This window comes from Ovis aries, chromosome 3, assembly GCF_016772045.2.
Source record: "Ovis aries strain OAR_USU_Benz2616 breed Rambouillet chromosome 3, ARS-UI_Ramb_v3.0, whole genome shotgun sequence".
Classification (NCBI taxonomy): domain Eukaryota; kingdom Metazoa; phylum Chordata; class Mammalia; order Artiodactyla; family Bovidae; genus Ovis; species Ovis aries.
The window spans coordinates 183,471,672-183,485,903 of NC_056056.1; the positions used below are offsets into that span (position 1 = coordinate 183,471,672).

Consider the following 14,232-nt stretch of genomic DNA (forward strand, 5'->3'; position numbering starts at 1 on the left):
GTCCTGGCTTTTAGACTGGCTTTCTAAGCTACTGCAGAAAGAAAGCAGATTAAGACTGAATGGATTCTTATGAAGTGTTTTTTCTAACGCAAATAGCAAAACCAACATCAGTGTCCTTAGGCCCATAAGGCAATACAGAGGCGGATGAGAAAACAGACTGCTGAGAATTCTAAACTGCAGTCATTTCATAGCCTGCAGCTATACCCCAAAGGGAAGGAGGCTGTCAAGTCTTTGGTGCAACTGAATCAAGGGAGGCAGAGAGAATCACCTTGTTCCATTTTTCAGGAAGCTGCTTATCAATGTCTGTACCAGGGGGACCTGTGGGGTGTCTTGTCAAAGTATCAGTGGCCTGAGATTAAACAAAGCTTTCCTGTGAGGCCCTACAAAAGAAAGGTCACCAGAGCACCAAGGTGAAGCTGTTCACGTCCATCCCTGCTCTCCAGTCTTTCAGGTATCCAGTTCCAAACGGGATTCAGAAGCACAGGTCAACTCAATCAGATGCCCTCTTCAGTCACTCAGTGGTGTCTGACTCTTTGCGACCCCAAGGACTGCAGCACGCCAGGCTTCCCTGTCCTTCACCATCTCCTAGAGTTTGCTCAAACTCATGTCCACTGAGTCGGTGATACCCTCCAACCATCTCATCCTCTGTTGTCCCCTTGTCCTCTCTGCTTTCAATCTTTCACAACATCAGGGTCTCTTCTAATGAGTCAGCTCTTCGCATCAGTTGGCCAAAGTATTGGAGCTTCAGCTTTGGTATCAGTCCTTCCAATGAATATTCAGGGTTATTTCCTTTAGGAGTTCCTTTAGGTTTGATCTTACAGTCCAACGGACTCTCAAGAATATTCGCCAACACCACAGTTCAAAAGCAAATTCTCTGGCACTCAACCTCTTATTTAAGTATATTTCCACTTAGTTAACACTGAGTAAGGATGACTAGACAGTAAGTCCCAGCAAGATGATGATCAGGCCATAACCAGGCTCCCAATATGTCCCAGAGGCCACTAAGGTTCACCATTCAGCTCCCATAAAGTTATGATGAAATGCCTCTAAAGGGACAACTGATATAATCTTTTACTGTTAATTATTCCTGCCATTACAGGCACATTATAGTGATTGCTTTGGTAGTCCCAGGTTGTTGACAGGATTCTAAGAACTGCAATGGAGGCATTTTGTTGTCATGGGGTTAAGATCCAGATTTTATAAAACCAGAGGTTGACATTAACGATGCAAAGAGACCCCCAAGTACCAGAAGAGACATACAGGACATAATCTACCTTATCTTCAGCAGGGTCAAGTAAAGGATGACAGATCCAGCAAACAGTTAAATTCAGAGCCAAAACTACATTCTAGAAAATTTATACAAGAGAGTTCTGCTTCCCCTTAATCAGAAAACCATGAGAAATCATGACTAATAGGATGAGGTTTTCAGGGCTTTGCCCAAGGACACAGCTCCAAGGACACAGCTCCAAGGACATCCACTCCCCGAATCAGCAGCTGCTGAGTTTCCAAGTGTCCTTATAATTAAGATTTTCATTTGGCCTGCAGCTATGTTGAAGATAGTGGTAACAGTCTAGGGTAAATCAATGACTTCTATGCACCCCCAATCCCCTGATCAGTACTGTCTTCCTTCTCCAGCAAGCATGGGGGAGCCATTCAAATTCTGCTGCATGAGAAAGAATGTGATATAAAGTGAACAGTCCCATGCACCTGAGCCACAGCACTTTGTCAAATAACATGATTGTATAGAAGGAAACAGTAAAACCTGATAGGATTTATGGCAGTGACTCTTTAGGGACCTAATGAAGCAGTGACCCACTGGAGATTTCCATCATCCTGTAAAATACTAAGGTAGAAATCATTAGGGAGTTAGTATAGGAACTCTGAGACCTCAGCCTGTTTCAACAATCATCCCACTCCTTAACCTAAAACTATATCCTTTGTCTCAAATTCCTGGCTCTCAGAGGAATGTGTCCTTGGTCTGATAAATTATCAGCTCTTAGATCCAGGAAAGGGTAGTAATTAACTTCTGTTCCATATGCCTGAGAGAAAAACAACTGGTGATCATTAAACTTTAGCCCTACATCTGGTCCACTGTAAAATGGTTGGGGGTCATGAGAAAAGGTCAAGGGATGGCGACTTAATGTAAAAGAAAACTAAGGATACCAAAAGCAGAAAAGGGGGAAAAAACAAACAGCAAAACTACAGACCAATTTATTATGAATATAGATGGAAAAATCTTCAACAAAATGCTAGCAAAACAAAGATAACAGCATATAAAAATAATGATATGCCATAATGAAATGGGACTTATCCCAGAAATACAAGACTGACTTTTCTTTTTTTAATGTAGAGCCAATATCCTGTAACACATCAATACAATAAAGGACACAAACCACATGACCATCTGAAATGGAGGTATAAAAAGCATCTAACATGACTGAAATTAAATGCATCCTAAAATCCAACATCCTTTCACATAAAAACACTACAACTAGAACAAAGGGGGAACTTCATCAATTTAATAAGACATCTAAAAAAAAAGCCACAGCTTTAAAGCCTGAATGTTTTCCCTCTACCTAGTAAACTACCTTTACTTGCATATGGCATCATCTTGTATATCGAAAATTATAAGGAATCCACTAAAAAAACTAACAGAACTACTTTGACTAGGTTGCCTAGTACAAGCTCAATATACAAAAATCAAATGTATTTACAGTTAACAGCAAAAGAATGAAACACTTTGGAATAAATTGAACAAATGTGGAAAATTTACAGAAATTATTATACATAAATTATATAACTTCAAAGGAAACTAAAGACCTAAATGAATGAGTGGAAAAGTATGCCACATTCAGACACTCTCAAAGTGGCAGGCAATACTTCTCAAATTGATCTACTGATTCAGGACAACCCTTACCGAAGTTCCACATGACTTCTTTGCAGAAATTGAGAACCCAATCCTAAAATTCATTTTGAAAAAGAGTATAATATATTGAAGGACTCACACCTCCCAATTTTTAAACTTAAACTACAAAACTACAGTAAAAAAAGCCATGCGGGACTGAATTAGGATAGACACTAATCAATGGAACAGAAACCAAGAACAAATCCTCACCATGATCACTAGCAAGAAACCAGAATCCAGAATATACAAAGAAATGGTGACAGTGTTAGTCACTCAGTTGTGTCCAACTCTTTGCAACCCTCACGGACTGTAGTCTATGGATTGTAGCTCCTCTGTCCATGGAACTCCCAGGCAAGAATACTGGAGTGGGTTGCCATTTCCTTCTCCAATGCATGCAGTCACTTCAGCTATGTCCGACTCTGTGTGACCCAATGGACAGCAGCCCACCAGGCTCCTCCGTCCACAGGACTCTCCAGGCAAGAATACTGGAGTGGGTTGTCAACTATCATGGTAAAGCAATAAAATCACAGGATACCACTTAATGCTCACTATAATAGTTGTAACCAAAAAGACAAGTGTGGTAAGCATGTGGACAAACTAAAATTCCTATATGTTGCTATTGACAATGTACATGGTTCATCAAAAATAGTCTGGCAGGGACTTTCCTGGCAATCCAGTGATTAAGACTTTGTGTTTCTACTGCAGGGGGCACAGGTTTGATCCCTGATCCTGCATACCACAAGGTATGGCCAAAAAAATCTGGCAATTTCTCAAAAGGCCAAATATAGTCACCAAATGATAAGACAGATCAGTTCCACTCCCAGGTATATACCTAAGAGAACTGAAAATGCATGTCCATACAAACACTTGTACACGAATGCTCACAGCAACATCATTCAGAGAATCCAAAAAGCATAAACGATCCAAATGTGTGTGAACTGATGAAAGGAAAACAAAATGAGGTATATTCATACAATGGAATTACTACTTTGCAATAGAAAGGAAGGAAAGACATATGCTTCAATATGAACGCATCTTGAAAACCTCATGCAAGGTGTTCAGGGTCATAAGAGACCACATATTATGACTTCATCTATAAGAAATGTTCAGAATACACAAATCTAGAGACAAACTAGATTAATTAAATGGTTGCCTGCAGATGGGTAGAATGGAGAGTGTCCGTTAATGAGTACAGAGATTCTTTCCGGGGTCAAGAAAATGTTCCAAAAGTGACTATGGTATTAGTTACATTGTATTGAGTATATGCAAAACCACTGTACATGGTAAATGGATAAACTGAATTGCATGAATGACATATGAATTATATCTCTAAACTGTAGCTTAAAAAATTTTTTTCCCAGTTATTAGCACAGACATGGGCACATGACACAATGAAGTACAGGCTTTTGGCAGAGCACACAGACCAAAGGCATATTCTGTACAAGTTGAAGCTGACTGATCATATACATGGAGATGTTAGGGCTATCCAATGAAGGGATGTGTGCCTGAGAATGAAGTCAATGCCAAAGCAGAGAGCAGATCTCAAAGACAGTGTTTCAAGTCTTTAAAACTTTCAGATTCAAATGTTGGATCCAGTCAAACCTGAAAGTCAAGCCACATGGAACTCTTTAAGTTATATGACCCAATAAATTCTCTTTGGGAGCTTAAAAACTAAAAACTTGCTTATGACTGTTTGTTTTTTAAAACCTAACTGGAAAATGCAATAATTCCTTATAATACTCTGCGATTTTAACCACAAGATTTTATTTACAAGTGATTTCAGTTCAGTTGCTCAGTTGTGTCTGACTCTGGGAGACCCCATGGAATGCAGCACATCAGGCTTCCCTGTCCATCACCAACTCCCAGAGCTTGCTCAAACTCATGTCCATCGAGTTGGTGATGCCATCCAACCATCTCCTGCCTTCAATTTTCCCAGCATCAGCGTCTTTTCCAATGAGTCAGTTCTTCACATCAGGTGGACAAAGTACTGGACACAGTTTTCATTTACAAGTGAAATTTAATACACCTCAAGAGAATCTTGGTGATTGTCACAAAATCTCTGCAATCATTACATATATGTTTCACTTGAGACATTTACAACAGGCTAGCCTCTAACACTGCCCCTCAGTTTATAAGCACTCTTATGATATTAAGGATGGACATACCACAGAGCTGTCTCTCAACAACAAAGCACTTAGAATTCTTCAAAGGTCCATAAGATACTTCTTTACAAGGTTTATTACAAAGTACATTTTAATTTGCATTTCAATAGATTGGGTTGGTAAACTGTCTGGTTAAGGGGGCACGAAAGGATGAGATAGTTGGGATGGCATCACTGGACTCAGTGGACATGAATTTGAGCAAACTCAGGAGATAGTGAACGAAAAGGAAGCTTGGATGCTGCAGAGCATGGGTCACAGAGTCATACACAATGGAGGAACTACATAAAAGTCTCAAATTGAATGTTTTCTGAGCCTGTTTCACACAGAATATGCCTTTGTGGGGCTAAGGGTGGCGGTGCAGAGATGACTAATTTAAAATGAAAAGCAATTCCTGAAATTCACCTTTCTAAATCCTTTTTAAACATTAGGTAGGATCACTTGCACTGAACATTTGCACTTTATCACATCTAAAACATTGCTAATCTAAATGGGAAGTGGTGGTGGTTTGGTCGCTAAGTGGTGTCCGATTCTTGCAAGTCCATGGACTGTAGCCTGCTGGGCTCCTCTGACCATGGAATTCTCCAGGCAAGAATACTAGAGTGGGTTGCCATTTCCTTCTCCAAAAATGAAAGCGAAAGTCACTCGGTCCTGTCCAACTCTTTGCAACCCCATGGACTATACAGTCCATGGAATGAATTCTCCAGGCCAGAGTACTGGAGTGGGTAGCCTTTCCCTTCTTCAGAGGATCTTCTCAACCCAGGGATCAAACCCAGGTCTCCCACATTGCAGGCGGATTCTTTACCAGCTGAGCCACAAGGGAAGCCCAAGAATACTGGAGTGGGTAGCCTATCCCTTCTCCAGTGGATCTTCCCGACCAAGGAATTGAACCAGGATCTCCTGCATTGCAAGCAGATTCTTTACCAACTGAGCTATCAGGGAAGAAGGGTCCTGTATATCCAGAACAGGGAACATAATGCTTTTGGACAAATCTGCCCTGGCTGGAAAATTTTGTAGAAGCATTACTGACTTCAAACATGCCTGCAGGTAAAAACTAGAGTTGTGCCTGATACTTCCTTACAAAAATAGAACTTACAGGATCTACAGGGAAGGGTTTAATCAACACAAAGCTGATAAACTGATTTAGAGTTTAAATGAGTGAACCATCTCCTATAAGACAGGCCATAAAATATATTTCCTCTAACATGACAACAGCTAAAATTTATTAAGTACTTACCATTTACCAGGAGCTGTTCCAAGTGTGTTATATCTACAAAACTCATTAACTTACCGTAACAATACCATGAGGTTGATACTATTGTTATCTCTATTTTACAAACGATGAGGAAACCGATACAGAGAAGTTTAATAATTCTCCCAAGGCTGCATAGATGGTAAGTGGAAGAGCCAAGATCTGATGCTCAGCAGTGTGACTGCAGGGACCATGGTCTCAAATCATTACAGCAAGTTTCCTAATACTACTTGGGAGTTTACAGAATGGACACCCCAGAAATGATCACTTTGGCTGTACAGGTCCCTATTTTAGAGATTGGTTCTCTCAGAATTCTGCTCTGTGCTGCCTTATCCCATGTGCCACAAGAAATGAATTTGAATAATAAAATAAGAAACAGACCATGTAGAGAATAATGTTAAGTAGACCTCTTCCTCAGTAATTTAGACCATCATCTATTCCTTTTCTAGTAAAGATGAATAATATGAATTCCTTGCTATGTCAACTGTATTATTTCTCCTCAAACTTTGTCATCAAATCCTTTGTAAGCTGGTGGTGGTCTTAGCCGCTCAGTGCTGTCCAGCTATTTGTGACCCCAGGTACTGTAGCCTGCCAGGCTCTTCTGTCCACAGAATTCTCCAGGCAAGAATACTGGAGTGGGTAGCCATTCCCTTCTCCAGAGGATCTTTCCAAGCCAGGGATCGAACCCAGGTCTCCTGCATTGCAAGTAGATTCTTTACTGTCTGAGCCATTGTAGTTTAATACTGAACCAATACTGGTTCAGCTTAATCATTCTGTTCCATAACAGATAAATTAGAGTAGACTACTCAAAGCTGACTCACTTACCTTTAAATACATTACTCCTTTATTACTGTATGTTACCATTTCCCTCCAAACTTGTCAGTACCACTCCACACAGTGTTTACTTCTTTGGTCCTAGGGACAGCAGTAAACATTTTATAATTGACAATAAATTCAATATAAAATTTGTAATTGTATTTTTATTTATATAAAATTCACATTAAACTTATAATAAAGATACATACTAATTTGCTTACTTGATATGACATTGCCGCTCAAACTGTGTTAAGGCTGGATCAAAAGCAAACTAAGCTTACTGAATTCTTAAGAAGACAAAGTAACAAACAGAACTGGGTCTGCTGTAAATTACCATTTACTTTTTAAGTTATAATTCAACTGCACGCCTCCTGATCCACTCCTTCTATCACTCTGAACACTTTCAACTTAACAATTCTTTATCGAATTAGTAAATGAGAATCCAACTGCACAGGAAAAAATAAAACGCTAACTCTTTCATGTTAACACCGATTAGAACTCATCTGATTTAGAGTTAACGCATCAATCAGAAAAATCCCCGAACAAGCTCCGCGACCCGTCTATTTAAATGCACCCTAGCTCATCCCCTTCACCTACTCTTTTTATTTTGAAGGCAAGCATTAAAATATTACAAATAAATTGTTTTCACTGAACCATTCTCTGAAAACTTGCTGTTCCCAAAGGACATCTGCTTAGGAAATTCGTATCCCTCGAGAACATCTAAAATCGGTACGCATTTGTGCATTTAAAAATGCCTCGAGGGACTAACTACTGCTGAGGAACGGAAAGCAACTCCAGCACAAACGTTGTTTGCGGGCCACTTGGAGACGCAAGCTGAGCAATTTTGTTTTGGGAGGTTCGGCCTAATGGGGGTGGGGAGGAAGGGAATACTGGAAAAATAATTCAAAACAAAGATTTTTTTTTTCAAGCCAGCGACAGGAAATCATTAAAAACATAAGCCACTCTCACATCCATCAGTCTAACCAATCGCCTTGCAGTTTAACAAAATGCGTCCTCGCAGTCGCCACCCGCGACCTCTATGGTGAGGAAAGGCGTTCTGCAGAAAACACCCGGCGAGGCGCCGCCCTCCGATTAGGGGTCGACATCCGCCCCGGTTCCCGGCCCTCCCCGCGCGGTGGGCGGGCACCAAGCCGAGCCCGACGGGCCAGCCCTCACCGCTGGCCCGAGACCCGAGCCCCCGGAGCTGCCGCTGAGTCCCCACCACAGAACAAAAGCACTCGCCGCCGCACACCCAGCCCTCGCCTGCGGGCACTTGGGCTGCCGGTGCCCCACCCCGCCGCGCCGAGAACCCGAGGAAACGTGCGAGTGCCGGCGGGAACCAGGTCCCCACTTACCTACCGGAGCTGAACCCAACCTGGGCGAGCGGGGAAAACGCAGCGCCTCTCGGCCCCGGAGTTTAAGTCAACTCGGGTCCGCCTCCAGGGGCGGGTCGAGGGGGAGGCCCACTCCCGGAAAGCCAACCCCGCCCCGGCGCAACGGCAGTAGCGAGACCTGGTATCCGGTACCGGGGTCCTAGTGCCGCTCGGATGAAGTAGAGTCCGGGGAGCCCGGTCCTCCAGTTTCTCCCAAGCTTGCACAGCCAGCTCATGTATCTGAAGAAGAAAACTTCTCCAACAGTGGCTGTCTTTAACTTACATCAGAATCTTTTGAAGGTTGTTAAAAAGGGACTGAAAAGCACCACCTACAAAATTACCCATTCAGTAAGTCTAACTCCGGGGTGAAAACGTATATTTCTAACAAAGGGGAACATCCTTTAACAGAGAAACTTTCTCGAAGGAAATAGACTCTTTTTGCCTGAAGGTTTCTATAGATCAAAGTTGTGAAAATTAATACAGTAAAGGGAAACCTCACCAAAATAGAGTTGAGAGGCCAGAAGGGGGAGCTGTCATACAGTTCGGTACCACTCTCAGTAAATTACAGAAAGAATTGTCAATTACAGGGCCCAACAGGAAAAGATGTAAGCTGTCCAACAAACTTTTTGACCAACCCATACATTGCGGCTCCTAAAAGAAATAGACTACCCCACAACTCAGCCAATGAGAAACTGTCACCCTCACTTTTCCCCAATGATATTTCCTTCAAAAGAACTGCTCCCAAACTCAATTTTCTCCATAAAGTAACTTTGCTTTGTTTGTTGGACTCTGGCTTTTGCTACAGTTTGCTTGACCCAAATTGCAGTTTAGTTACCAAATGCAAACTGACACTGCCTGCTGCATGACTTGCCAATAAATCGAGGGGCCAGTTGTTGGAACAAAGAATAGTGACTTTATTCAGAAAACCAGCAGACAGAAAAGATGGCAGACCAGTGTCCCGAAGAAACATCTTAAACCTGAATTAGAATTCAGGCTTCTTTTATACTAAAGGGGGAGGGAGTGTGGTTGGCTGTTGCAGGTATGAAGGTGTGACCTTCTTGGTGCAGGTCATACCCCCAAGGTGATGTGATAACCCTCTGCTCCTGCAGCTATCCACATAGGTCTGGTTATGATGGTCCTGTAAACATAAAACAAGACAATTGTTATTCTCTGTTCTGTAATTTTTTATCTCTGCATAAAAGAAAATTGGGCTTTCCTGGTGGCTTAGTGGTAAAGACTCTGCCTGCCAATGCAGGAGAACCAGATTTGATCCCTGGGTCAGGAAGATCCACTGGAGAAGGAAATGGTAACCCACTCCAATATTTTTTGCCTGGTAAATCCCATGGACAGAGAGACTGGTGGGCTATGGTCTATGGGGTCATAAAAGGGTAACAGTAACCAAACAGCAAACGAAAACTGTCACATATTTAAAGGTCAAGCCTGGGAGGCAGAGCCTTGAGAACAAGACTATCATGTACATTTCAGGCTACAGGCAACATTCTTTTGGACAAAGCTGCAGAACCAGCATGACTGAGCACCAGCAAAAGGTTAGAGCTAAAGGAACAGATCCAGTACGGTATCAGGTTTGTTCTTTGTGTTACAAGCCCCTGCTATTCTAGAATAAACCCATTTTTAGCTGGGAAAATAACTTTCATTTTTAAAGTCAACAAAGTAAACAAGTGAATCTGAGTGAATAAGAATGAGAAAGGGCAGAGGTGCTTAGTTCTTGCAATATACAGGAAAGGGTATTCCTTTGCCTTCATGACCCTGCCACTCACTAGACATACAGCTTTGGGGAAATTACTTAACCTGTCTCTGCTCAGATTTCTCATCTGTAAATTGAGAATAACATTAATATTTACCTCAGGATCGTTGGGATACTTACATCAACTAATACATGGCTAAAAGCAGTTCTTGGAATATGGGGTGGTATACTTGGGTAACATAAGGGGTTTTCTAGAACCTAAGCCACACAAGTCAGCAAACAGAAATGAACCCAAGAAACAAGGTGTTTTGTTGCAGGAAAGTCTGACACAGATCCCACTCCTATAGTCTGTCTCTCTGTTATCGCTGTGTCCAACTCTTGCAACCCCATAGACTGTAGCGTGCCAGCCTCCTCTGTCCATGGGATTCTCCAAGAAAGAAAACTGGAGTGGGTTGCCATTTTCTTCTCCAGGGGATCTTCCTGACCAGGAATTGAACCCACGTCTCCTGCATTGCAGGGAGATTCTCTACCAACTGAGCTGCAAGGGAAGCCCCCTATAGTGCCTAAGGAAGGAAGCCTAAGGAAGATATTAGTCCAGCAAGATGTAGTGCCCCGGAAGCTACAACTCTATTTGAGATGGAGTTGCTGATCTCTGTGCTGTGTATCCTTGCCTGTGTTTGTGCTGACTTTCTCCTGTCTCCTTTAGACAATGAAAGCCTGTCTGATTTTCCAAAGTGTAGTCTTTCCACCACTTCTAAAGTACAACTGACGTTTGTCAATACAACAGCCCTGAAGGGTCACCAGCAAGGAGACTTGCACGGGGAGGACACAATCTCCAGGACCTGAAAGTTGTTTAATCAGGGGCTGGACTATAAGTTGCCTTCTCTTTAAGACATTTATAACTCAGTATGCCAAATGAGTAACTTTGTTATCTGGTCAGGCTGGGGAAAGAGCCCTCAAAAGATCAGATTGTTCTGTGCTGTGTCCCCTGTCATAAATTACAGATGCTCTCCCTGTGTTTTACAATATTCAAAAGAAAGTCTCTCAAGTCAAATTACTTTGCTATAGATGTTATCTCAGTCTTTCAAGAGCATAATACTTAGACTCAAGGCTTGTTAATGCCTTAACTTAAAAAACATGTTTTGGAAAAGTGCATGACATCATTAGCAAGTCCATAGTAAGAAATTTGTAAAAAATAAATAAAGATGCCTATTATTCATTTAAGAGATAAATGAGGTCGTTGATTTTCTTTTCTTGTGCTTAGTCGCTGAGTTTTGTCTGACTCTTTGTGACCAAACAGACTGTAGCCCACCAGACTTCTCTGTCCATGGGGATTCTCCAGGCAAGAATATTGGAGTGGGTTGCCATGCCCTCCTCCAAGGGATCTTCCCACCCAGGGATCAAACCCAGATCTCCTGCATTACAGGCAGATTCTTTACACCCACCAGGGAAGCCCTGGTTGTCTCCAATATTCTGTTTCTCCTTGTTAGTAGTATTTAGGTACAAGGTCACTTTCCTGGAGAATACATCCCCCAAGCCTCCCTTGCAGCTAAATATTGCCACATTTCAGATCTCACAATGACAAATGAGCAAAAAATGTTGTATGCAACTTCTGTGCGAAGGAATGTCTTAACCCTGAAATTCCTCTCTCTGATTTGTTTATACTGGAATGTAGAAATGGCAGTAACCTAATTTCAACCTCAGAAAGGAAAACTGTTCCTGAAGGCAAAAATTCTTTTCCTTTCTTGTGCCATGAATTTTTCTGGCAGTTTGGTGGAGCCTATAGACCCCTTCATAGAATAATGCTTTGGAATGCTTAAAATAAAATATATATGATTACAAAAGAAATTAATTGAGTATAAAAACTTAACAAAATATTTTAAAAAACAAATGTGTGATATGATAATGTTTCTGTATTAACAAAACAAATAAGATCTAGTAGCAGATCTAATAACAACTGTGATTTTGAAAGTGATGGACATAAAATGCCATTTCAAGATTATCTGCATTAACTCTAATAACATAAGAATACCTGTGATTTTTATGGTGAAAAAACATTAATAGTACTATATTTCTGTGGCTTTGTTGCCAACATTACATTTGAAGGAAATGGTATCTTTCAATAAAATGTTTAGTGAAAATAAAGTTAATTGTTTGCCATCCAAATTCATGGTATTCCTAAATTCTATACATGGGTGTGGTAGGCATAAGTTTGCACCATGTGACTTTCATCTCCTGGTGTTACTACATGGTTATTATTTAGTTCAGTTCAGTCACTCAGTTGTGTCTGACTCTTTGCAACCCCATAGACTGCAGCACGCCAGACCTCCCTATCCATCGCCAATTCCCGGAGTTTACTCAGATTCATGCCCATTGAGTCAGTGATGCCATCCAACAACCTCATCCTCTGTTGTCCCCTTCTCCTCCTGCCTTCAATCTTTACCAGCATCAGGGTCTTTTCCAATGAGACAGTTCTTCACATCAGGTGGCCAAAGTATTGGAGCTTCAGGATCAGTCCTTCCAATGAATGTTCAGGCCTGATTTCCTTTGGGATGAACTGGTTGAATCTCCTTGCAGTCCAAGGAACTTTCAAGAGTCTTCAATACCACAGTTCAAAAGCATCAATTCTTTGGTGCTCAGCTTTCTTTACACTCCAACTCTCAAATCCATACATGACTACTGGAAAAACTATAGCATTGACTAGATGGACCTTTGTTGGCAAAGTAATGTCTCTGCTTTTTAACATGCTATCTAGGTTGGTCATAACTTTTCCTCGAAGGAGCAAGCATCTTTTAATTTCATGGCTGCATTCACGATCTGCAGTGATTTTGAAGCCCCAAATAATAAAGTATGTCACTGTTTCTACTATTTCCCATCTATTTCCCATGAAGTGATGGGACCGGATGCCATGATCTTAGTTTTCTGAATGTTGACTTTTAAGCCAACTTTTTCACTCTCCTCTTTCACTTTCATCAAGAGGCTCTTTAGTTCTTCTTTACTTTCTGCCATAAGGGTGGTGTCATCTGCATATCTGAGGTTATTGGTATTTCTCCCAGCAATCTTGATTCCAGCTTGTGCTTCATCCAGCCCAGCATTTCTCATGATGTACTCTGCATATAAGTTAAATAAGCAGGATGACAATATACAGCCTTGACGTACTCCTTTCCCAATTTGGAACCAGTCTGTTGTTCCATGTCCAGTTCTAACTATTGCTTCCTGACCTGCATACAGGTTTCTCAGGAGGCAGGTCAGGTGGTCAGGAATTCCTATATTTTTAAGAATTTTCCAGAGTTTGTTGTGGTCCATACAGTCCAAGGATTGGCATGAAATAGATGTTTTTCTGGAACTCTCTTGCTTTTTTCAATGACCCAACGGATGTTGCAGTTTGATCTCTGGTTCTTCTGCCTTTTCTAAAACCAGCTTGAACATCAGGAAGGTCACGGTTCACGTATTCTTGAAGCCTGGCTTGGAGAATTTTGAGCATTACTTTACTAGCATGTGAGAGGAGTGCAATTGTGCGGTAGTTTGAGCATTCTTTGGCATTGCCTTTCTTTGGGATTGGAATGAAAACTGACCTTTTCCAGTCCTGTGGCCATTCCTGAGTTTTCCAAGTTGGCTGGCATATTGAGTGTAGCACTTTCACAGCATCATCTTTTATAATTTGAAATAGCTCAACTGGAATTCCATCACCTTCACTTGCTTTGTTCATAGTGATGCTTTCTAAGGCCCACTTGACTTCGCATTCCAAGATGTCTGGCTCTAGATGATTGATCACACCATTGTGATTATCTGGATCGTGATGATCTTTTTTGTACAGTTCTTCTGTGTATTCTTGCCACCTCTGCTTAATCTCTTCTGCTTCTGTTAGGTCCATACCATTTTTGTTCCTTATTGTGCCCATTTTTGCATGAAATGTTCCTGTGGTACCTCTAATTTTCTTGAAAATATCTCTAGTCTTTCCCATTGTGTTTTTTTCCTCTATTTTTTTTTTTTTTGCATTGATCACTGAGGAAGGCTTTCTT

The 14,232-nt window shown here is 41.4% G+C and overlaps 1 protein-coding gene across 25 annotated transcripts in view; it reads right to left on the bottom strand.

Annotated features, from left to right (window-relative positions):
* Window positions 1-8,526, bottom strand: part of RESF1 (retroelement silencing factor 1) — a 31,529-nt gene extending 23,003 nt beyond the window's left edge. For 13 of the 25 annotated variants that reach the window (XM_060413233.1, XM_042247286.2, XM_060413228.1 and 10 more), the window contains exons 1-2: window positions 8,488-8,526; window positions 7,142-7,231 (exon numbers count right to left, since the gene is read on the bottom strand). The gene's annotated coding sequence lies outside the window, so the exon portion shown is untranslated. The remainder of the gene's footprint in view (window positions 1-7,141; window positions 7,232-8,487) is intronic. The other 12 variants (XM_060413234.1, XM_042247287.2, XM_060413229.1 and 9 more) reach the window with 1 other exon arrangement.
* Window positions 8,527-14,232: the final 5,706 nt, after the last annotated feature.